The sequence below is a fragment of the Protopterus annectens genome, chromosome 15.part0 (assembly GCF_019279795.1).
Source record: "Protopterus annectens isolate FY-2018-M chromosome 15.part0, PAN1.0, whole genome shotgun sequence".
NCBI lineage: Eukaryota > Metazoa > Chordata > Ceratodontiformes > Protopteridae > Protopterus > Protopterus annectens.
This window is the reverse complement of record NC_056749.1, coordinates 472,796,372-472,819,549: the sequence shown is the minus strand read 5'-3', so window position 1 is coordinate 472,819,549 and position 23,178 is coordinate 472,796,372. Positions and strand designations below refer to the sequence as shown.

The following is a 23,178-nucleotide window of genomic DNA, read 5'->3' as shown; positions in this document are numbered from 1 at the left end:
ATTTTATCTATCTAACTGTGGTTGCATTTGCCAGATACTTTGATGGATTCTGGAACTTGACTTCTTCCTTAGGTTGGATACCTGTAAGATCTGATGACTGGTGATGAACTGAGTAAATTACTGTGAACTTATTCATGATCCTGTTTAGAGAACATTCAAACTGTGCTAGAGATTAGAACTGCCCATTTTCTGTTGTTGGAGGAGTTATATTTGAAGTCACTGTGATAAAGAGACTTTTGGAACAGATGTTCTTCATCTCACATTGCTGCAGTCCCGAATACCAAAGTATTAGGCTGCAGATCTGACATCAGCATATCCTCAGTCTTTTGCCGCATGGTCCGATGCAGAAGCAGCGGAAATTTTTCATATTTGGAGTTTCAGACCGATACCATATTTCTGTTTTTGCCTCAGTTATTTCGGATGTCAGAAAAAGTGAATAATTGTATTTCTTGTGGGAAACAGATATTATCATTCTCTTTGTATTACAAATCTTTGAAGCCTAGGCAGGATGATTCGTCCTTTAGAAGCTACAGTGGAACAGGTGGATCCGGCTGAAGTTTCTGTTGAGTCTCAGGGTGAAACTTTGATTTTACAAGATGTAGCTTCACAGGAGTCAGGTCAGGCTGAAGGGGCCTCTCAGGTTGCTGTTATCCCTTCTATGCCTAAGGTGGTTAGGCCTTCTACTTCTATTCCTAAGGCTCCTTCTAAGGGCAGGTCTGTTTTGCCTTCCTCTGGTGTCAGTGCTGGTGCTTCAGGGTCTGTGCCTAAAAAGCACATGCTTAAAATGGCAGAAGATTTGATTACTTTAATTAGAGGTTCTATGCCCCCTCCTGATAAGAGGCCCAGGGTGGAGCCGGAGTTGGAAAGTTTGGACCAGGCCTCAGATGATTCAGAGTCTTCTGCTGAAGACATTCAGGATTTACTCCCTTATTCTGATGCAGAGGATTCCACTCCTTCTGCTTCTCCTCCAGAGGATTTTTCATTTTCAGAAACTCTACACTCCATGAGGGAGCATTTTAAGTGGGAAGGACAGGATTTCTCTGATTCACGAAAGAGGCTTAGGGAGTTCTTGTTTTTACCACAGCATAGACCCTTAGCTATACCTCCTGTTTTGGATGTTGTTCAGGATGTTTTTTCGGAGGCTTCCCTTAATCCAGATTCTTTGCCTCCTGCACCAGTTAAACCGGACAGGTATTATAGGGTGCCTGAGGCTCATAAATATCTGTATAAGAGTCCTAGGGCGGATCCAGAAACTGTTAGTCAGGGGCCTAAGGGTGTTAGAGCCTCTGTTGTAAAGAATCCGGTTCCTTTAGATAAGGAAGCTAGAGCCTTGGACAGATGGGGTAAGAAGGTGTATACATCTTCTACTTTAGCAATGAGGGCTTTAAATTGCCAGTTTCATATGTTGAAGTATCAGAATTTCCTCCTTTCTCAGCTAAAATCTAAAGTGGATGCTTTGGCAGAGGGCATAGAGTGCAAAGAATTGCAAGATTTGGTGCATGTATCTGAACAGGTGGGGAAGCATTCTTTGCAGTGTGGTTTTGACGCTTTACAGGCTTCTTCTAGGGTGGCTGCCACTGGTTCAGTTCTTAAGGATCAGAATTTATCCGAGCATGTTAAAACTAGAATTCTGGATGCCCCTTTACAGTCTGAAGTTTTGTTTGGTCCCCCGGTGGAGTCTGTTTTGAAGAAAATGGAAGACAAGGCTAAGTCCATGCAGACTGTTAAAGATTTTTTGCAGGTACAACCTCCAAAGTTTAGTAGAAATTGGCCTACTAAGGGGTGGCTTCTTCTGATTCTCAGTCTAGGGGTAGATCTAGACGTGGTAGGGGCAGAGCTCAGAGTACCTTCAGGCCCAGAACATGGAGTTCACCTGCACAATCTGCTGGTGAGGGTAGGGGCCAGTCCAAACAGGCCCAATGACCTGCATTTTCAGCTGCCAGATTCTTCTTGCCTGGCAGCTCCTTTGGGAGGAAAACTAGCTCTTTTCAAGCAAAACTGGCTTTTAATCACCCAGGACAAATGGGTATTGGACATTATAAACCAAGGCTACAAGTTCTATTTCCATACATTGCCTCCTTTCAAAGGCATGCCAGACGTTCCTCCTCGGCAAAGGATAGAGGCTTACAAACAGATTTCCTTACTTCTGCAAATGGGGGCTATACAGCCAGTTCCTCTGTCAGAGGTGGGTCTAGGATTTTATTCTCGCCTGTATCTAGTACCATAGAAGGGGAACACTTGGATTTATCCACCCTCAACACTTATTTGGACATTCCAAAGTTCAAGATGCTGACGTTACAACAGCTTTTACCCTTGCTGGGAAAAGATCACTGGATGGTAACTCTGGATCTAAAAGAGGCTTATCTTCATGTTCCTATCAGGCCCAGTTGCAGGAGGTAGAAATTTACATTATCAGTTCTCTGCATTGCCCTTTGGCTTATCTAGGTGTTCACAAAGGTTCTGGCTCCAGTGATAGCCTTTTTCAGGTTAAGAGGAATACAGATTTATCCTTATTTGGACGATTGCCTGATTATTGCACAAGACAAGGACGAACTTCTTCATCATCTACAATTTGTGATGGTAGTGTTAAGATGCCTAAAACAAAGTCCAGTCTAGTACCCTCTCAGGACATGTGCTTTCTGGGTGTGAGACTGAATACAGCTTCCCAGATGGCCTTTTTGACCCCGGACAAACAAAGAAACCTTTCTCTTTATTTCCATCAAATGTCTCTACAGTCCAGGCTGACTGCAAGGACAGTCCTTCAAGCCTTGGGGTTCATGGCATCTTGTATTCTGGTGCTTCCCAATGCCAAACTGCATATGAGGAAGATTCAATGGTATCTCAAAAATGTATGGACACAACACTGCCAAGATCTAGACACTGTCATTCAAATGATACCTTGCATTCAGAAGGAATTTTTGTGGTGGGCCCAGGAATGTCACCTAAACAAGGGACTCTCTGTGACCTGACCAGAGGCGAGTCAGATTCTAACGACAGATGCCTCGGACAAGGCTTGGGGAGCACACCTCAATGGAAAATGGGTGCAAGACACGTGGCCTGTCAGACTTCAACATTTGCATATCAACTTGAAGGAGATGTTAGCAGTTCAATTTGCATTGATGGCTTTCAAGGATTTACTTCACCCAGGGCAGGTGTTGATTCAAACAGACAACACTACTGTCATGTGGTACATCAACAAGCAAGGGGGAACTCACTGCATCTCTTTGCAGGCAAGCGATGATTTTGTGGGAGACTGCTCTCAGTTTACACCTCAATCTTCAGGCAAGGTTTCTACCAGGAGCACAGAACTCCTTAGCAGATGTGTTGAGCAGACAAATAGTGGATCCTCGATCCTCATGTATTTCAAAGGTTGACAGTGTTATGGGGAACTCCAGACATAGATCTGTTCGCTTCTCCACTAAATTACCAGTTGCCAAAGTTTTGCACAAAATGTTTCATCCCACAGCTTATCATTCAGTTGGAACAATCTTCATGTATATGCCTTTCCACCTCTGCCTCTTCTACCCAAGGTACTCTTGAAGGCCAGACAAGACAAGCCATCCATGATTCTGATAGCGATTGGCCTCGACAACACTGGTACCCACTACTGAGGAGTTTAGTAGAGCCTCCATGGCCTCCACCTTTGATTCCACATTTTTTGTCTCAGGAGGGCAATCACTTCCTCAATGTCAGGATTCAGTCTCTGCACCTAACAGCCTGGCATATTCTGTTTTAGACTCTGGAGGGTCTCAGCTTCCACAACAAGTGTTGAATGTTATTTTGGAGGCCAGGAGGCCTAGTACGCTGATAAATGGAGGAGATTTTTTATTTGGAGCAAAGGGAAGGATTTTGATGTTTCCAAGCCTGATTTAAGTGTTTCCCTGCAATATCTTACTGAATTATTGGACAAGGGTTTGTCCTTCTCCTCCATAAAGGTTCATGCTGCAGCCATTTCTGCTCACTATGACTGTGACCCTCCTTTATTCTCTCATCCTTTGTTTAAGCAGTTTCTTAGAGGGGCAAAGAACATAAGACCCCCACGTAGAGCTCCTACTCCTGCTTGGGATCTCAATTTTGTGTTGGAAAAACTTACTCTACAACCTTTTGAGCCTGCAGCTACTGTCGAGTTAAAGTATTTGTCATGGAAGACTGCTTTTTTGTTGGCCATTACCTCTGCAAGAAGGGTTTCTGAATTACAAGCCCTTATGGCAGTGGAACCTTTCCTAATTTTTCATAAGGATAGGGTATCTAATCCTTCCTTTATGCCTAAAGTGGTGTCTAGTGTGGCCTTGAATCAAACTATTCATTTGCCTACCTTTTATGCAGACCCTCAAAACAAAGGGGAGAAGATTTTACATACTTTGGATATTCATAGGCAGTTATTATTTGAGCAGAACCAAGGGGTTCAGGCAGTCTCAGCAGTTGTTTGTTTCTTTTGCTTTGGGTTCTCATGGAAAACCTGTTTCAAAACAGACTATTTCTAAATGGATTGGTTTTTGTATTTCTTTCTGTTATTCCCATCATGGCAAGGAGAGAATCAGGCCTCATTCCACTAGAGCTACTGCCACTTCTACTGCCTTTCTAAGTAGCTACAAAAGATATTTTGGAGGCAGCTACTTGGAGTTCAGTACATACTTTCTCTAAACATTACCATCTTCCTCTCTATTCTAAGTCTAGGGCTGGATTTGCCACTGCTATTTTACAGGGCATTTTAGCAGTATGATTTTGCCATCCTCCCTTTCCTCTGCTTTGGGATTCTACCCATATGTAAGGACTGCAGCAATGTGAGATGAAGAACATAGTACAGTTTTGTACCTACCATAAATGTAGATGTTCAAGATCCACATTGCTGCAGTCCTCCTTCCCCACTGTAGTTTGTAAGGTTATATAGTTTGGGTTGTTGTTGTTGTTGGGCATGTTTTTGGAAGGTATTCTGTTTTTTGGCTGTGGCCTTTCTTTTTAGGGCCTTCTGACATCTGGGGCAAGAAAAGACTGAGGATAGTCATGCGCTTTTATACCCTGATGCTCTGATGTCAGATCTGACCGAGGACAGCGGACTACCCATATGTAAGGACTGCAGCAATGTGGTTCTTCGAACATCTACATTTATGGTAGGTACAAAACTGTACTTTTCTTCATGTAGCATGTTTGTTCTAGAGGTGGGTGGTTGCTAAGAATGCTGGACCATGTGTTTTGTATAATGTGATTTATATGAATGCAAATATTTTTCATATCAGCAATCTCTGCAAACTGCATTTTCCATACTACGATTTATAAGATGGTCTGACACTCACTCTATCCCTGCCTTGTTTTTCAGAGTCTGATTAGCGAGTGCCAGACCCCTCCCGTTCAACGGGTATTAGAGAATACAGTTTGCAGAAAGTATAAGTTATTAATAAATTCTAAATAAATAACATCCTCCGATACTCAGTCTGGGAATTTAAACCTCTTCTGCAATATCAACAGAATGGTTGGATGGACAGGTGCATCTCGTCTAGGATGTAGCTGCTGTGGAACAGACTCCCCATCCACATAAAACACAGTTTATCCCTCTCTGTATTCAACTTCAACTTAGATCTGTGGATGAGAAACAGAAAAGTTACCCCAGGACTGCCACCTGTACTACTAATGAACAGAAATAGTTCCTAAATGCTTTATCCCATGCATGTGTCCCCTCAAAATATCTAGGGTATGATCCCAGTTATTCTCATTAAGGGTAATATATAAATATGATGATGTCAGTCTTCACTTAATCCTTGAGTGCGGGCTGGCTTCCTTATCTCAGAACTGACTCGGCTGTTATTCCAACTCATGCCCTTCAAAACTCTCGAGCTAAGCTTTACCCATAATGCTCCTCTCAGCATTACCTCAGATCTTGTTTGCTGCTTTCAGTGAACAGGCGTGTTCATCTAAACAGCTCTCGAGCAAGCTATTTCTACTGGTTTGTGAGTAAACATTTCTCTTTTATCAGCTCTTTAGTGACGTCTTTCTACTTTACAGTACCCAGCTCCTCCTTTCCTGCCTTCATTCCTTAAATACGACTGGTGTTTCTCTTATATATATACGACTGATATTTTTCCCTCCTCTTACCATTAAGGTAATTTATTTGTACCATCATTGGTACCGTTCTTTTTTCTTTCTTGCTGTACCATTAAGTAATCTTTCATACCATTGTATGACTTTTCTAAAAAAAAAAAAAAAAAACACTGCACCTTAGGCTATTTTCTTTCATCTGTGTGTGAGAGGTTGGATATGGCTGAGAAGAACAAGGGAACTTCTGCTTCAAAAGATGCCAGAAGTATGCGCAAAATACTTAATTCGGACAGACATTCCTTATGTGTGTATTGTTTGGGCCCAGTTCACCTTCAGGAAGACTCTGCCATATGTCATGGCTTCAGTCACTGGGCCCTTACTGAGAGAAAAAAATAAGCTTATTCTGAAAGGTCTTATCAAAACTGCTTTCGACGAGGACATAGCTGGTGCTTGCCAAAGTCTAAATCAGATGCTAGCTCTCTTCCTCTTATTGTTCATCGAAACATTCAAAGAAGGGGAGCAGCTCGGTGCAGACAGTGTCTTCAACACCATTATTGAAAACACTTAAAACTTCCCTGGTTCCACCAGTTTCTTTGGAACCAATTGGGGGAAAGGATATGTCTCCGGTGCCATCAGTGTCTACTTCTGCACTTACTGCTTTTGTGTCAACTACTATTTTTACTACTGCTGCTACCACTACTGTTTCGGAGCAGAGATCTCAGGAACCAAAATAATTTTCCTTTAAGGATAGGCCTCATCCAAGGTATTCCCCCTTCCATAGACCCTTTCTTAGACCAAACTCTGAGTCCTTTCTTGGAGAAACCTAGATCCCCGTTGGTCTCTTTGGTCCATTCCACCAAGAGCTTCTCAAAATCTGATATTCTGAGGCTGGTGGATCAGTTTTTGGTGGTGAGGGGATTGTCCATGGCTATGTTTCCTAGCCTTCCTAGCCCTGGAACCTTACCTACCTCGACATTTTTAGCACTCTGCATTACCCTTTTGGTTCTCTGCTACACCTCAAGTCTTCACAAAGTGGCTAGCCCCAGTGGTGGCTCATTGCAGATTGCAGGGCACCCACATTTGTCCGTATTTAGGGGACTTAATTCTCCAATGTCTTCTCCCAGATGTTTGCAGTCCTTAACAAAGGTGTTTAGCCACCTGTCACTTCTGGAATTTCACTTGAACCTACAAAAGTCTTGCCTCACACACTTTCATAAAGTTATCTTTTTTGTGGCATCTGATAGATGCACTCAAGCAGAAAGCTTTCATTCCAAAATCGTTCTGTTGGTAGGATCAGCTTATCCTACTTGACCCTTGCCCTCTTCCTCTCTCAGAGAAATTCCATCAACTCTTTAGTAGTTATTGTCCACAACTTCTCCGGTTGATAAAAATGTACCAGATCTGTTTATAAAACTAAAGAAATTAAACACATTTTCACTGCCTGTATTTTGCTATCCATAGAGCTTCGTTTCCCATTTTTTTTTTATATTCTTTTATTAGTCTCCTCCCAGCTATGCTTAGCTGCCATAACAGAAGACATTTTAGTCAATTCCCCTAACTACTTTATTTTATCATCTCCCCATAAATATGAGTATTTCTGAACCAATTCATGTGTGTGTATGTAATTTACAGCTATAGCCTTTGTTTTATCTTCATTAATTTTATACCCCAAAAAGACATGAAACTGTTTCAAAATGTTCCAGAACACTCAGATGTCCTTTTCTGGTTTTATGAGGTACAAAATAACATCATATGCAAGTTAAGCTAACTTTTTTTGATTACAGTACCTATTATATCCTAGCATTTTTTCCAAGTCTCTTAATTAATTTGCCAATGGCTCTAAATGTAAAGTTCCTCTTTTTAGACACAACTTATCAGGGAGGAACCCTGCATTTTTAATTCTTGCCTCCAAATCCCTCAGTTATCCTCCTAATTACCCTTATTATTGTATCAGGGAATCCAAATGCTTCTACTACCCTACCCATAAAAACCCAGCTTACTGTTCTGAATGCATTCTCTGCATCAAGATCCACCAACAGCAGTGGCATTTGGACAGTGCAGTGGTTAGCATTGTCACCTCACAGCAAGAGGTTTCCTGGTTCGATTCTCAGCTTGGGTCCCTTTGTGCGGAGTCTGGATGTCCTCCCTGTGCTCGTGTGGGTTTCCTCCGGGTGCTCCAGTTTCCTCTCACGTTACAAAGACATGTGTGTGGAGCGTTTCATCTCGGGCCTCCGCTGAAAATTGGCTTCATTCCAAGTCGGACTTTTCTGGCAAACAATGTTAAATAAAATAAATATTAAGTAAATATTTTCCTTACATTTGGCTTCCCTCTGGATCATCATTGTTCTATTAACGTTGTCAAATGTTTGCCTCCCTTCCACAAAACCACACTTATTCATACCTATCAATTTTTACAATAACTTTGCCATTGTTTTAGCTATTATAGACATAAACAATTTATAATTTTGGTTTAAAATTGAAATGGGTCTATATGAAGCTGGGTCTGTTATGTCTTATGGCCACCACAGCTTTCTTCCAGGGTGTTGGTGCTTCCCTCCTTTTAAATTACTGTTAAACAAAACTTTCCAGATCTTTATCACTTTTTCCCTCCTAGATTCCAAGCTTCTACAGGAATACCATCTGTTCCTGGAGACTTTCCTGCAGACTGATTATACATCACCATTTTTTCTCATCTCTTCCAATCTTAACTGTTAATTGTTCATCCTCACCTGCCTCTAACATTATCATACTTAAGTCTTCTATAAATGTTTCCATTTGTGCTGTTTCGTGATTTCCAAATTTTTCTGTTTTATGCAGATTTTCATAACACTTCCAAAATATCTCCAATATCTCTGCAGGATTGGTTATTTTTCTTGTTATAGGCTCCCTAAGTTTGGCAACAACCCATTCTATTGCCTAAGTAATTGTGCTAAAATTTTTTATGCTCTGGGGTTATTATGAAAAAAAAACTGCTTAACAATGATATTTCTAAAGTCATGCATATTATCCAGATATTCCTTTATTTTCTCTTTAGCACTGTGCACTTGTCTCTCTTTGTGTACTGTGGGATTTCCCTTATTCTGCAATACTTTAGTCAGCCCCTCTGAATAATTCCTGTTACTTCTTAAGCTATTTTTTTATTTTTACCCTATTTTTAAACTCCACTTTCATTTTATCCCATTTACTAACTATAATGTTTGAAGACATTTCTATCTTTCCTAATAACTCTCAAATAATTTCCACTACACATTCCTGTCTTTTTAATAGGTAGTTATGGAAGCACTAATGTCTAATTTTTACTTCACTACTCTGCATTTTTCTTGGTTTCTATTGATGTATTATCTGAAATAGTTATTGGATGTATGTCGAAGCTTTCAATTAAATGCGCATACTCCTGTAAAATATAATTTATGTGTAGTTTAGCCCAGTTATTGTACCTTGGGGAATGATAGCAAATTCTCTCCAAGTTCCTACTACTTAACCCAAAAAAAAAACCTAAGCTCCTGCTTTTTCATCCTAAAAACTACAACCACATTAAATCCACTTTCACAATCCTGTCCCTTAGTAACACACACATCGAGGTGGAAACTAGCACTAAACTCCTTGGTATCATCATTGACAACCAACTTAAATTCGAACTACACATTTACAACTGTATCAAGAAAATTCATCAGAAACTAGGGCTCCTCTACCACAACAAAAAGTTTCCCACCAGTGAAGCTAAAGTAACTCTCTCTTATGCATACCTCCTACACAGTCTGTTATATGGCTTTCAAATTCTTACTTGCCTCAACTCCACACGCCTTGCCAAACTTGAATCTACCTACAACAAGATAGCCAAATTTGCAGCCCATCAAACTTACAAGTCATATCACTGTCTCGTACTCAAACACCTTAACTGGCTTGAACTACCTCACCAACTTCTCCCTCAACTCCAGATCATCCACTCTATCCTTTATCAGCCTTCTTACTGTCCTACCATATCATTTGTCATCTCCCGCTGTTCACGTGCTAGATCCCTCTGGAGCTCTAACCTAGATCTGCTACAAACCCACAAACCTAAAACTAAGAAAGGATGTATTCTCTATTGCTATAATCCTTCCAAGGCCTGGAACAAACTCCCACTAGAGATCAGGTCACTCAAGCAATTTAGTCAATTCAAGCTAGCCACTAAAGAATACCTGTTAAGCCATTGGACTTGCCTCTATACCCACCCCCTTAAACAGCTTATCAACCCTAACTGCACACCTCTATCTGTCCCCAATGTATGTAACTTTATCTAACTCTCTAGACCTTGTCTCACATTAACTACTCTATCCTAAGCACATTACATACCATTCTTATCTGCATAATGTAAGATTTTATGTCTGGTGACAAAACTATTGTTTGTCCTTCTGAATGATGTAGGATTCTAAATGTGTCAGACATAATGATTAGTTTATTGTAGTAAATCCCTGTTTTTCATGTATAAGTTGCTTTGAATATTTCTGTAAACCAGTTGTTGATTGTTTACTTAGTTTTGTAAATGATAATCTGTAGAACATATGGAGCTTTTCTTCCTGGGCCTCTGCTGAAAAAGGGCTACTTAGCTCAGTCGGACAAACCTGGTAAACAGATGTAAAATAAATAAATAAATTGAATTGTACAGGTTATAGGTCACATTAAAGGTGGGAAAAGATTTAAAATGATATATTGTGGTCTCATTTTTTATGTCACAAAAAGCTGACATTTTAACAGGGGTGGGTACCCTTTTTATATCGACTGTACATCACTTATAATCTACCCAGTCATTCTCAAACATTACATAGCTCATTTAAGTCCTGCTGCCTTTTAGACCTCATGTCTCCCTTGTACGTATTGTTTCCACATTTCCCATTTTTTCCTATGTAGTTTGCTCCTACTCTTTTCTAAAGATCCCAGTTACAGTTGTTTTATCTCTGTTACTATATTCACTACTTCCAGCACAGTTGGTTTAGATTTTGATTTCCGTTTTCTAGTAATTTTTTTTTTTTTGGCAGTCACCATTATTAAACAGAGCAAGACCATGCCATGTCTAAGCAGTTCTGATTCTGTATAATACCTCAGAAAAATCATCTCCCTCATCAGACCAATCTGCCTACCCAGCATCTCTGACAGTGCATCCTGTTGGGAATGCTTAAAGTCTGGAAACTCACCGCACTCCCAGAAAATATTTCTCAATTACTCAATTACCTCTTTCTTCCCCTTCACATCTCCAAAATTTACTGTTTGTCTGAGGAAAAATTCTCCAAAATCTACCTGGGGTATAAAATATCTATGTAAACATTTCCAGGCAAAAATCCTAAATCTTCTAGATTTTGTTGCATAGTTGGGATACATACATATATCTTCCCATTGTTTCTTTGTGAATTGGATATCCAATCTTTCTTTCCAATCCTTTCTAGCCTCCTCTGATTGATTCTTATAGTTAGCATGCAATATTTTATATGCTCTATTAATTATTCCTTTTTTAATGGCAACTTCTATTCTAGATTCTGTTAAAAACTTTACCAGTGCCGGTCTTTTGTTTAGGACCCCCTCTCCCCATTTCTTTCCCTTTGATATCAATCCCTGATAGTGAAGGCAATCTCTAACCTGCAGTCCAAATAAATTCTTGTCATCTTCCCATTCTATCATCTTTCCCTCTCTAGTTATTTGCTCTCAAAACTGTGGATTCTTTGCCAATTTTATCCAGTAAATCCCATCCCCCTCTTGGCTATTGTCTGCACCCCTAATTGCAGTCATCCCTAATGGCAGAATCTCAAAACAATATCTTTGATCCTCCAGAAAAAATATTCTGAAGACAGTTGGATATAGAACTGGAATCTCACAGCTGCCTCTCAACGCTCCCTTATTGCTGGAATACATTTGCTTCTCATCTGTCTGATGTACAGTGAATAATTATTTTCCACAAAAACTCTGCTGCCTCTAATTTTTACTACTATGCCCTTCTGTCACAGATGTTCATCGCGTTTCACTGTTGCAGTCATTACACTTGGGTTATCCTGCTGGCCGGCGTCGGTTGCTGTCGCCTCTTCTCTGACGTCAGTGCGTCAGGGGTATAAAAGATGCAGCCGATGCCATTTTCTTTAGTCTTTCTTGCCGCGTGGTGCCCGAAGCAAAAGCAGTTCGCAAGTGCCGGTCGGCCGACTCCTGAGATTTTTGAATTTGAATTTCAGATCTGAAGTCTTCTATAAAGCTAAGTACCCCATTGGGGAAACTTTTTTCTTGCTCCAGACCGATGTCAGAAAAAATTAACAATTGTATTTCTTGTGGGAAGCAAATACCTCATAAGGATTTTCATTCTTACTGTATTCCTTGCCTAGGCCCTGACCACGACGTTGCTAGTTGTCGGTTTTGTGCTAGATTTAACCAACGCACTATTAAGCGTCGGTATGATTTTGCTTTTCATTACTTTGGCCGAAGGTTTAACTACATAATGCCGTCAGAACAGCTGATGACCAGAGTTCATAAAATGCGCAAGGAAAAAGAAAAGGATAGGCATCCGAGGTCCAAAACCGACAAAGCCTCTTCTTGGCCAGTCGCCAGTTCTCAGTGAGGCACCTTCGCAGCCCCTGACACCCGCTACCTCAGAGCCACAGGCCGCCTCCGACTCCCACATGGAGACAGCTAGGCCTCTGGATACTCAAGGTATTGGGTCTTCGGAAACTAATCCCTCAGATGGGTCTGGAGCCACTGAGCAGGCATCGGCTTCTGAGGGTGTTTTCAGACCTACACAGCTTTATATCAAGCCAACTTCAGCATCAAAGACAAAGACTAAAACAGTGTTAAAGACTAGAACAAGTACAGCATTCTCCAGGACAGACTTCCATGCCTAAGAAACAGATGCTCAAATGGCCGAAGACCTAATTACTTTGATCAGGGGTTCCTATCCCCCTCCTGATAAGATGCCTAGACAAAGACACTGAATATGATTCCTCTGATCAGGTTTCCATTTCCTCTGACTCCTCTTCAGAACAGGGATACTCTGTTCCTCCCTATGAGGATTCTGATGCTGAAGAGTCTATTCCTTCAGCTTCTCCTCCTGAGGATTACTCATTTGGGGTAACCTTGCATACCATGAGGGAGTATTTCCACTGGGAGAGCCAAGATTATTCAGATTCTAAGAAAAGGTTCAGAGACTTTCTTTTACTACCTCAGCACAGACCTCTTGCTATTCCTCCTGTTCTAGACATTGTAGATGATGTATTTTCAGAGTCTGGCCTGACTCCCGACTCTACCTCCTGCACCTGTTAAGCCAGACAGATACTACAGGGTTCCAGATTCTCATAAATTTCTATATAAAAACCCTGCTGCAGACCCAGAAACTATTTCTCAGGGTCCCAAAGGGGTCAAGGCTGCTACTGCAAAAAACCCTGTCCCCTCAGATAGAGATTCTAGGGCACTGGACAGATGTGGGAAAAAGTTTACACTTCTGCTATCTTGGCTGTAAGGGCTTTAAATTGTCAGTTTCATATGCTTAAATATCAGCAATATTTAATGTCTCTGTTAAAAAATGTTGACAAATTCTGAATGTGCTGAGAACAAGGAATTGCAGGATTTATTGCATGCAGCTGAACAAGTTGGAAAACATACTTTGCAATGTGGTTATGATTCACTGGAGGCCTATTGCAGGGCAGCTGTAACAGGCTGTGTCATTAGAAGGCATGCTTGGTTAAAGGAACAGACTCTGCCTGACCATGTTAAAGCAAAATTATTGGATGCTCCATTACAGCATGATACTTTGTTTGGTGTTAAGGCAGAAGAGGTGTTGAAGAAAATAGAGGATAAAGCTAAATCTATGCAGACAGGGAAGGATTACTTACAGGTGCAGCCACCCAGATTTAGCAGGAACTGGCCTTCTCAGATTTGGTCCTTTCCCGTGTCAGACAGGCCACAAAGTGGCAGATACAGATGCCCTACAGGCAGACAACAGCCCCAGGGCTCATACAGGCCCAAACAGTGGGGTGCTTCTACCGCCAAAAGCAGAGAAGACAAATCACAACCATTTAGGAAACAGTCCCAATGACTTCCCTCTGCCAATGCCAAGCATTTATCTTTTGGCAGCACCCTTAGGGGGAAAGCTAGCACGTTTTTCACAAAATTGGCACATGATTACCCAGGACAAATGGGTCTTAAATATAGTCTCTCAGGGCTACAGGTTCCACTTTCACACCCTTCCAAAGGCAAGAGGTATGCCAGACCTGCCACACAATCAATGGGCAGAGGCACAAAACCAAGTTTCATCTCTCATGGACATGAGGGCTATTCAGCCTGTGCCACAACAAGAGCAGGGACAAGGATTTTACTCAAGACTTTTCTTAGTACCAAGAAAGGACAAAGCATGGAGACCGATTCTGGGCCTGTCTATTCTAAATACTTTTCTGGACGTTCCAAAATTCAAAATGTTGACTCTGCAGCAGCTTCTGCCCATGCTAGGCAAAAAGGCTTGGCTTGTAACTTTGGACCTCAAAGAGGCATACGTACATGTCCCAATCAGACAGTCTTGCAGAAGATACCTCAGATTCATAGCTGGCACAATGCACTACCAATTCTCTGCACTGCCCTTTGGCTTATCTACTGCGCCCAGGGTCTTCACAAAATGCCTGGCACCAGTAATTGCATTTTGCAGACAGAGGAATTCAAATATATTCCTACTTGGACGACTGCCTTATTCAAGCAGAGACCAAAGACATTCTACTACAGCATCTGGTGTTTGTAAAAAGATTACTAATTTGCCTAGGGTACACAGTAAACGAAAAGAAATCAAAACTAGTACCCTCTCAAGAGATAATATTCCTGGGTGCAAGCTTAAATACAACTGCCCAGATGGCTCATCTCATGCCAGACAAACAAAGGCAACTGACTTCTTACTTCGAAAGCATGGCAACAAAGACCCAGTTATCTGCAAGAAAAATTCTGCAGGCTTTGGGCTACATGGCCTCCTGCATTCTGCTAATTCCATATGCAAGACTGCATATGAGAACACTGCAATGGTACCTAAAAAGTGTTTGGACTCAACATTGCCACAGCCTGGAATCATTAATTTCACTCATTCCCTGCCTGCAACAGGAGTTCCGATGGTGGGCACAGGCCTGTCACCACAACAAGGGGCAGCCATTCACTTTACCCACAGCCAGGCAAACACTAACAACAGATGCATCAGATTATACCTGGGGGGCACATGGCAGGAAAATGTATTCAGGACACATGGCCCCCAAGCCAAAGGCAAATACACATCAATCAAAAAGAGATGCTAGCTGTACAAAATGCTCTGACAACTTTCAAGGACTTACTTCATCCAGGACAGCTGCTGATAAAGACGGACAACACCACAGTCATGTGGTACATAAACAAGCAGGGGGGCACACATTCCTACCCCCTCTGCAGACAAGCCATGATTTTGTGGAACACAGCATTGACTTACCAAGTACACCTGCAAGCACAATTCCTGCCAGGAAAAACAAATGCTCTGGCAGACGAACTAAGCAGAAACCTCATGGACCCTCACGAGTGGAAACTAGATCCACAAATCTTCAGCATGATAACAAGGAAATGGGGACACCCAGACATAGATCTTTTTGCCTCCCCTCACAACTGCCAACTTCAGAGATTCTGCACAAGGACTTATCACAAACAAGCATGGAAAGTGGATGCTCTGGCATTCAACTGGAACAACCTTACAGTATGTGCCTTTCCTCCACTGCCTCTCCTCCCCAAGGTACTCCTAAAGGTCAGACAAGAGAAGCCACAAATGATACTGACTGCCCCGGATTGGCCACGCCAGCACTGGTACCCAATCCTAAGGAGCTTGTCCCAAGGCCCAACCTGGACATTGCCTCAAATTCCTCATTTACTGACCCAACAAAACTATCAGATCCTGTACAGCCAACTCAGAACTCTAAATCTAGCTGCATGGCGGATACTGTAATCATTCAAAATACACATCTCTCTAAAGCGGTTATGGATGTTATTTTGGAGGCCAGGAGGCCCAGCACCAGAAAATCTTATGCAGAAAAATGGAAAAGATTCTGTGCTTGGAACCAGGCACAAGGAATTGACACGGTTGTTCCAAATATTCCTCAGATTTTACAATATCTCACTGAGATGCTGGGCAAAGGCCTATCCTTCTCATCAATTAAGATCCATGCCGCTCCCATTTCAGGTCATTACAATACAGACCCACCTATTTTTTCATATCCATTGCTTAGGCAGTTCCTCAGAGGGGCCAAAAACATAAGACCTCCAAGGAGAGCACCAATACCTGCATGGGACCTCAATTTTGTCTTGGAAAAACTCACACTGCCTCCTTTTGAGCCAGCCAATACAGCTGAGATAAAACTCTTATCATGGAAAACAGCTCTGCTCCTAGCAACTTCAGCAAGAGTCGTCTCAGAGTTACAGGCATTAATGGCTGTGGAACCTTTTATTATCTTCCATCCGGACAGGGTTTCTCTAAGGACAAACTCAACTTTTATGCCTAAGGTAGTGTCCAGTGTGGCTCTTAACCAAACCATTCATTTGCCTATTTTTTACTCAAACCCGCAGAATAAAGGGGAGAGACTTCTGCATTCTTTGGCCATACACAGACAGCTATGCTTCTACTTGGACAAAACTAAAGCTTTCAGAAAGACTGAGCAACCTTTAGTGGCATATGCTGCAGGATCACAAGGAAATGCTATCTCAGAGCAGATGATTTCAAAATGGATAGGACACTGCATACGTTTCTGCTATTCACAACATGGCAAATCAGTGCCTAAGGGCATTAGACCACATTCTACCAGGGTAGCAGCCACCTCAGCAGCCTTCCTCAGAGGAGTACCAACCAAGAATATTTTGGAGGCTGCAACTTGGACTTCAGTGCACACTTTTACTAAGCACTACCACTTGCCTCTTTACTCTAAATCCAGAGCAGGCTTTGCCACTGCAGTCTTGCAGGGCCTTATAGCCACTCCTAATTCTATTTAGACCCAGCCCAACCTCAGCTTTGGGATTCAACCCAAGTGTAATGACTGCAACAGTGAAACACGATGAACATAGTACAGTTGTGTACCTACCATAAATGTAGATATTCGAGTGTATTTACTGTTGCAGTCCAGGTTACCCACCCACCATCCCCCTTTCTTTGCTGGTACTTATCTGTACTTCTCTATCCTATATAACCTATGTGGTGTATTTGCTTGTAGATGAAGGTATTGTTTATTTTAGTGCATGCTTTTATAAGCAATGTTTTTTTAGCCTACCCTTTTGGGGGCACCTGACATCTTGGGCAAGAAAAACTGAAGAAAATGGCGTCGGCTGCATCTTTTATACCCCTGGCGCATGGACGTCAGGGAAGAGGCGACAGCAACAGACGCCGGACCAAGACTTTGGAATTCAGGCCGACTGCGGGTAGCCTGCCAGCAGCATAACCCAAGTTTAATGACTGCAACAGTGAATACACTGGAATATCTACATTTATGGTAGGTACACAACTGTACTTTTTGTCAATATCAGCTTTTTCTTGGGCTCTTTCTCATAGCCACGTTTGTAGTATAGACTTGACATGCCTTTTTCAATTAACAAATCCTGCTGTGGAATACCAGTCCAGTTGCTTATTTAAGTAAATAAAATGCAGCCTGTTCCTTCCAGTTTCTCTGATACAGCAGAAAATCTTATATTTTCTCTGTGTGTTCTGTCCTCTAACTCTACCATTTTTGAAACAGCTCTGCTTGAGAAGTCTCATACTCAGTCAACCTTTTGTTCACTTTGACCTCTGATTTTTGTAGTTTTTTTTCAGTTCCTCTAAATAGCTGCCTAAAGCTTCTTCCATTTTCCAGCCTTGTATTATTTGAATTGATATACTTCTTCAATGTTTTTTTTATTTTAATCATCTCGGAGTACAATTGATTTATTTTTTCCTCTTAAGTTACTAGGAGCCATCTGTTGTACCAAGGATGAAGCTTGAACTGCTTTTTGCTGAACAGCTGCAGGATTCTTCTCAGTCAGTGTTTTTTCTTCAACTTTTCTAGTTGATTTTCTTTCAGGCTCTCTAAGTTTCTTCTTTGCTGAGAATGCTGGCAGAATTACTAGTCCCTATCTCTCAGTTTCTTTTTTCACACTGGGATAGCTGAAATTAATCTGCTGATCAGTGTACAGCCATCCTGGAAGTCTCCAGGGGCTCCTGGCACCTTGTCCTTCCTCCTCCCAGGTAGGGTAAGCTTTAGGAATCTACCCATCCCATGGGTTATTCTAGTAGTAGGAATGAAGAACATAGTACACTTGTGTAAACCCTACTTACCCATAAGAGTAGATGTTTGAATTTCCTCACTGCTTTAGAAGCCACACCAACCCACCATCCCCCTTTGTAAATAGTTGAGATAGGATACATCCTCCTTCATTATGGTTATTGCTGATGTTTCGTTGATGATTGTGGTCATTTAATTGTTGGTTGTTGGCTCACAATGAATTTTCTTCCCCTTTCTCAAGGCAGTAAAATCCTGAAAATTGACCTCTCTCTGATTGCTGATATACTTCCCTTCAAAAAGGCTGCAGCCTATCAGCAGCCAGAGTTAGTGAGAGGGAGCAGAGTTAAAGCTTTGATAAACTGGATGTTTGCTATGTCCTTGGCAGGACACTACCCATCTTGAACATCTACTGTTATGGGTCAGTAGGACTTAGAAGACAAGCATACTTTTTCCTCTTTCCAGGATTCAGGAGTATAACTCTTGGATAGAATTTGACTAAAGGGGTTAAGTAGGGGTTTAGATAGGCTATATTTGGCACTGATAATCAGGTATATTATCAGGTCCAATAGATGAGGTATTCTTAGCTTTGGAGAGGGCTTAGAGAACTTGATCTATAATAAATAAAGGGGGGGATTGTGGAATTTGTGGAATAGCTGTAACTGTAGCTGGAACAAAATTTGCACTAAAGTTGTCAGCTAAGATGTTAGCTATTTCCTTTGGGTCAGAGTGTTATAATGTTATTGTGGACTACCTCCAAACACTGTTGGGAGTTAGTTTTTTTACTTCCTGGCATAGTTAAAGAAAATAACAGATATTTTTGGTTTTAGTGTCTGTTTTAAATTCATACTCATATTTGAGCTTCCTAATGGTTAACTTAAGATGTTCTTCGTATTTCACTGTTGCAGTCATCACATTTGGGTTATCCCTGCCAGGGTAGCCCTCAGCCGGCCCGAATACCAGAGACTTAGTATTTCTGCATCGGTTGTTGTCGCTTGAGGACTGACATCAGGTCATCAGTGGTATAAAGTAAGGCAGCTGACATCATTACATCAGTCTTTCTTGCTGTGGAGCCCAAAGCAGAAGCAGTTTGCACGAGTGCCTGTTGGCCGCTACCTGAATTTTCATTTCTGAATTGAAGTTGAAGTCTTCTAAAGCTAAGTACCCCATTGGAGATCCTTTTTTCTTGCACTAACCAATGTCAGAAAAAGTTAATTGTCTCGCCTGTGGAAAGAAAATACCACACCGAGACTTCCACTCTTACTGTGTCACTTGTCTAGGCCCAGACCACAATGTCCCCTATTGTTGCTTCTGTGCTTTAACGCCAGAACTCTCCATCGTTGGGCCCTTATTATAGCCAGATATTTTCGTTTACAGTCCTCGAATTCCGATATAGATTTGGTAAACCATCCGACAGCAGATCTTCTGAAAAAAACGTAAAGATAAAGACAGACCGCACAGGTCCAAACCTACAGACGACACTTCCTTTAAGCTAGTCGATAGTCCTCCGGTACTCAGTGAAGCACTTTCGCAGCCCCTGATGCCCACTTCAGTTGATTCACAGGTCACTACTGAGACCCTTTCAGAGTCTGGTATGCCGCAAAACTCTTCTTTGACTAAGGATCCTGCGGTCATCTCTACCTTGGATGGGTCTGGAGCCACTGAGCAAGCACTGGCTTCCGAGGAAGTCCTTCGCACCACCAAATCTCGACACAGTCTTCTTTCACGATTACCATTCTTTCGAAAACAACAGAGTTTCTTAAGCCCAGGGTTCGAACCACACCCAAGAAACTGACTACCCACTTTCAGGCGCCTGCTACCTTGCCTCAATCTCAAATGCTTAAAATGGTGGAAGACCTTATCATGCTGATCAGGGGAAGCCAAGTTACCCCCTCAAAAAGGAAAAGAGATCTGTCCCCAGTAGTTTTGTCTGAACTAGAGTCAGATGAATCTGATGCATCTGACAATGAAGACCTGCAACCCCTCTCCACTTATGAGGATTCTGATGCAGAGGGATCCATTCCTTCAGCCTCTCCCCCAGAGGATTCTTCCTTTGGGCAAACCCTGTATACTTTAAGGGAGCATTTCCAGTGGGAGAGTCAGGACTATCCTCAGTCTAAAAAGAGACTCGGGGAATTCCTAGACCTTCTGCAGCACAGACCCTTAGTCATCACCCCAGTTATGGATGTGGTGGATGATGTTTCCTTGAATCCAGCTCGACTCCTGACACCCTTCCTCCTGCTCCCAGAAAACCAAACAGGTACTACAGAGTCCCTGACTCACACAAATATATTTTTAAAAATCCAACAGCTGACCCGGAGTTCATTTCTCATGGGCCTAAAGGGATTAAAGCAACCCCTGCTAAGAATCCCACCCTCTCAGACAGAGATTCCCAAGCATTGGACAGATGGGGTAAAAAAGTATACACCTCAGCTACTCTTGCTATCAGGGCACTAAATTGTCAGTTCCATATGCTGAAATATCAGCAATATACCTTGGACCTCCTTAAACAAAAAATGTCTTCCTTTCCTGCTGTGGCAGAATCTAAAGATTTACAAGACTTAATGCATTCTGCAAGTCAAGTAACTAAACACACTTTTCACTGTGGTTTTGATGCCCTAGAAGCTTCTTGCAGGGCAGCAGTCACTGGATCTGTCATTAGAAGACATGCGTGGCTTAAGGAACAACCCCTGCCAGACCATGTCAAATCTAAATTGTTGGAGGTTTACTTTTGCAATGTTGAAAATCATGTTGTCGAACAGCCCGTTGGGTGAACCGAAATGCCGAATTCTGGATGTCAAATGTCACCAAAGTTCGAAACTCAGCAAATCGAACAGCAAATTCATTGAGTTTCAAACTCCAATGTCGAGCACACAATGTAATGCAGGGGAGCACCCCCCCACACCGCCCATCTTTAATATTCTAACTCCGAGATCGCACTACAGTGGGGAAAGTGTCCATTTCCTGATCCCCACTATAGTGCAATCCGCACCCAAAATGCCGAATCTTCAATGAACGAATGTCACTGTGCATTTGCTCATTGCACATTCGATGCATTTTTTTCAACTATGCAAAAACTGGAAAACGTCCTTTCGGTCTTTTTACTTTCACACATGTGCATTATGCACATGTAAAGGTAAACCTTGTTGGATGCTCCCTTGCACAAAGATAACTTATTTAACACCAAGGCAGGACCAGCCTAGGCCCGTGGTAGCAGACCCCCCAGACAGCAGCCCCAGTTAATGCAGAGATCTAAGCAGTGGACTAACTCCACTTCAAAACCAGGGAGTTCTAAGCCACCCCCTTATGGTAAGAACTCACAATGACTCACCGCCTCCCGACCACCCCTCTGCCCACCTTCACTTACCCCTAGGAGGAAAACTCTCCTTTCACTCAAGCACCTGGGCCACCATTACCAAGGACCACTGGGTTCTGAACATTGTGTCTCAGGGATACAAATTCTCCTTCAACACCCTTCCAACCCCAAAAGGGTTCCCAGACCTACCACCATATTAGTGGGCAGCAACTCAAAAGCAAATGCATTCCCTGCTCTCTTTGAGGGCAGTAGAACACGTTTCTGCAGAACAGACAGGCCAAGGCTTCTACTCCAGACTTTTTCTGGTGCCCAGAAAAGAGGGTACCTGGCCCCCCATCCTCGATCTAGCCATTCTAAACACCTTCCTGGTGACCCCAACATTCAAAATGCTCACCCTCCAGCAGCTGCTACCCATGCTTTCCAAGGACACCTGGCTAGCCACCCTGGATCTAAAAGAGGCCTACCTCCACATTCCTATCAGGGAATCATGCAGAAAATATCTTCGCTTCAGGGTAGGATCTCAACACTTTCAGTTCTCTGCTCTTCCCTTTGGCTTCTCTACTGCTGCCAGAGTTTTCACAAAATGCCTGGCTCTGGCCATTGGCTTTTGCAGGCAAAGAAATATTCAAATTTACCCCTACTTAGATGACTGCCTTATTCAGGCAGACAGCTAGGAAAAACTGCTCTCTAACCTGGCCTTTGTAAAGAACCTATTAACCTCCCTTGGGTACACACTTAATGAAAATAAATCAAAGCAGGTGCCCACCCAAAGGATAATCTTCCTGGGAGCAAGTCTGGACACAGTATCCCAGATGGCATACCTTACACCAGACAAAAAGTTTTCCTGTCAGCCTACTTCTCTCAACTGGCCACCAGACCCCAACTTTCTGCAAGGAAAATCATGCAAGCTCTGGGGTTCATGGTATCTTGCATACTACTCATTCCATATGCCAGACTGCATATGAGGAAACTTCAATGGTACCTAAAGAGCCTTTGGTGTCAACACTCTCAAGACCTGGAAACCCTTCTACTTCCTTGCCTCAGAAAGGAATTTCTTTGGTGGGCAACAGCATGCTGCCACAACAAGGGACTGCCCTTCTCCTTACCCCCCACCACCCAGACTCTCACCACAGACACATCACACTATACTTGGGGTGCACACCTGAACAGCAGGTGCATACAGGGTCAATGGAGCCCACAGCAAATCCCTCTGCACATCAGTCAAAAAGAGATGATGGCTGTGCAGCACGCCTTGATAGTTTTCAAACCCCTTCTCTCTCCAGGGGTTCTCCTGATCAAGAAAGACAACACCACTGTGATGTGGTACATCAACAAGCAGGGAGGGACTCACTACTACCCTCTATGCAGGCTGGCCATGACCCTTTGGCTCACAGCCTCTTCCATGCAACTACACCTGTTAGCACAATACCTACCAGGCTCCCTTAACTGCCTTTCAGACCAATTAAGCAGAAACCTTCTGGACCCACGAGTGGCAGCTCAACAGAAGTACCTTCACCCTAATAACTCAGAAATGGGGAACCCCGAGGGTCGACCTCTCTGCCTCCCACACCAACCAACAGCTCAGCA

At 42.5% G+C, this 23,178-nt stretch overlaps 1 protein-coding gene across 4 annotated transcripts in view; it reads left to right on the top strand.

The window, feature by feature from the left end:
* Positions 1–23,178, top strand: part of COL4A5 (collagen type IV alpha 5 chain) — a 3,591,008-nt gene that overhangs the window by 2,034,299 nt on the left and 1,533,531 nt on the right. The gene's annotated exons all lie outside the window — the stretch shown is intronic.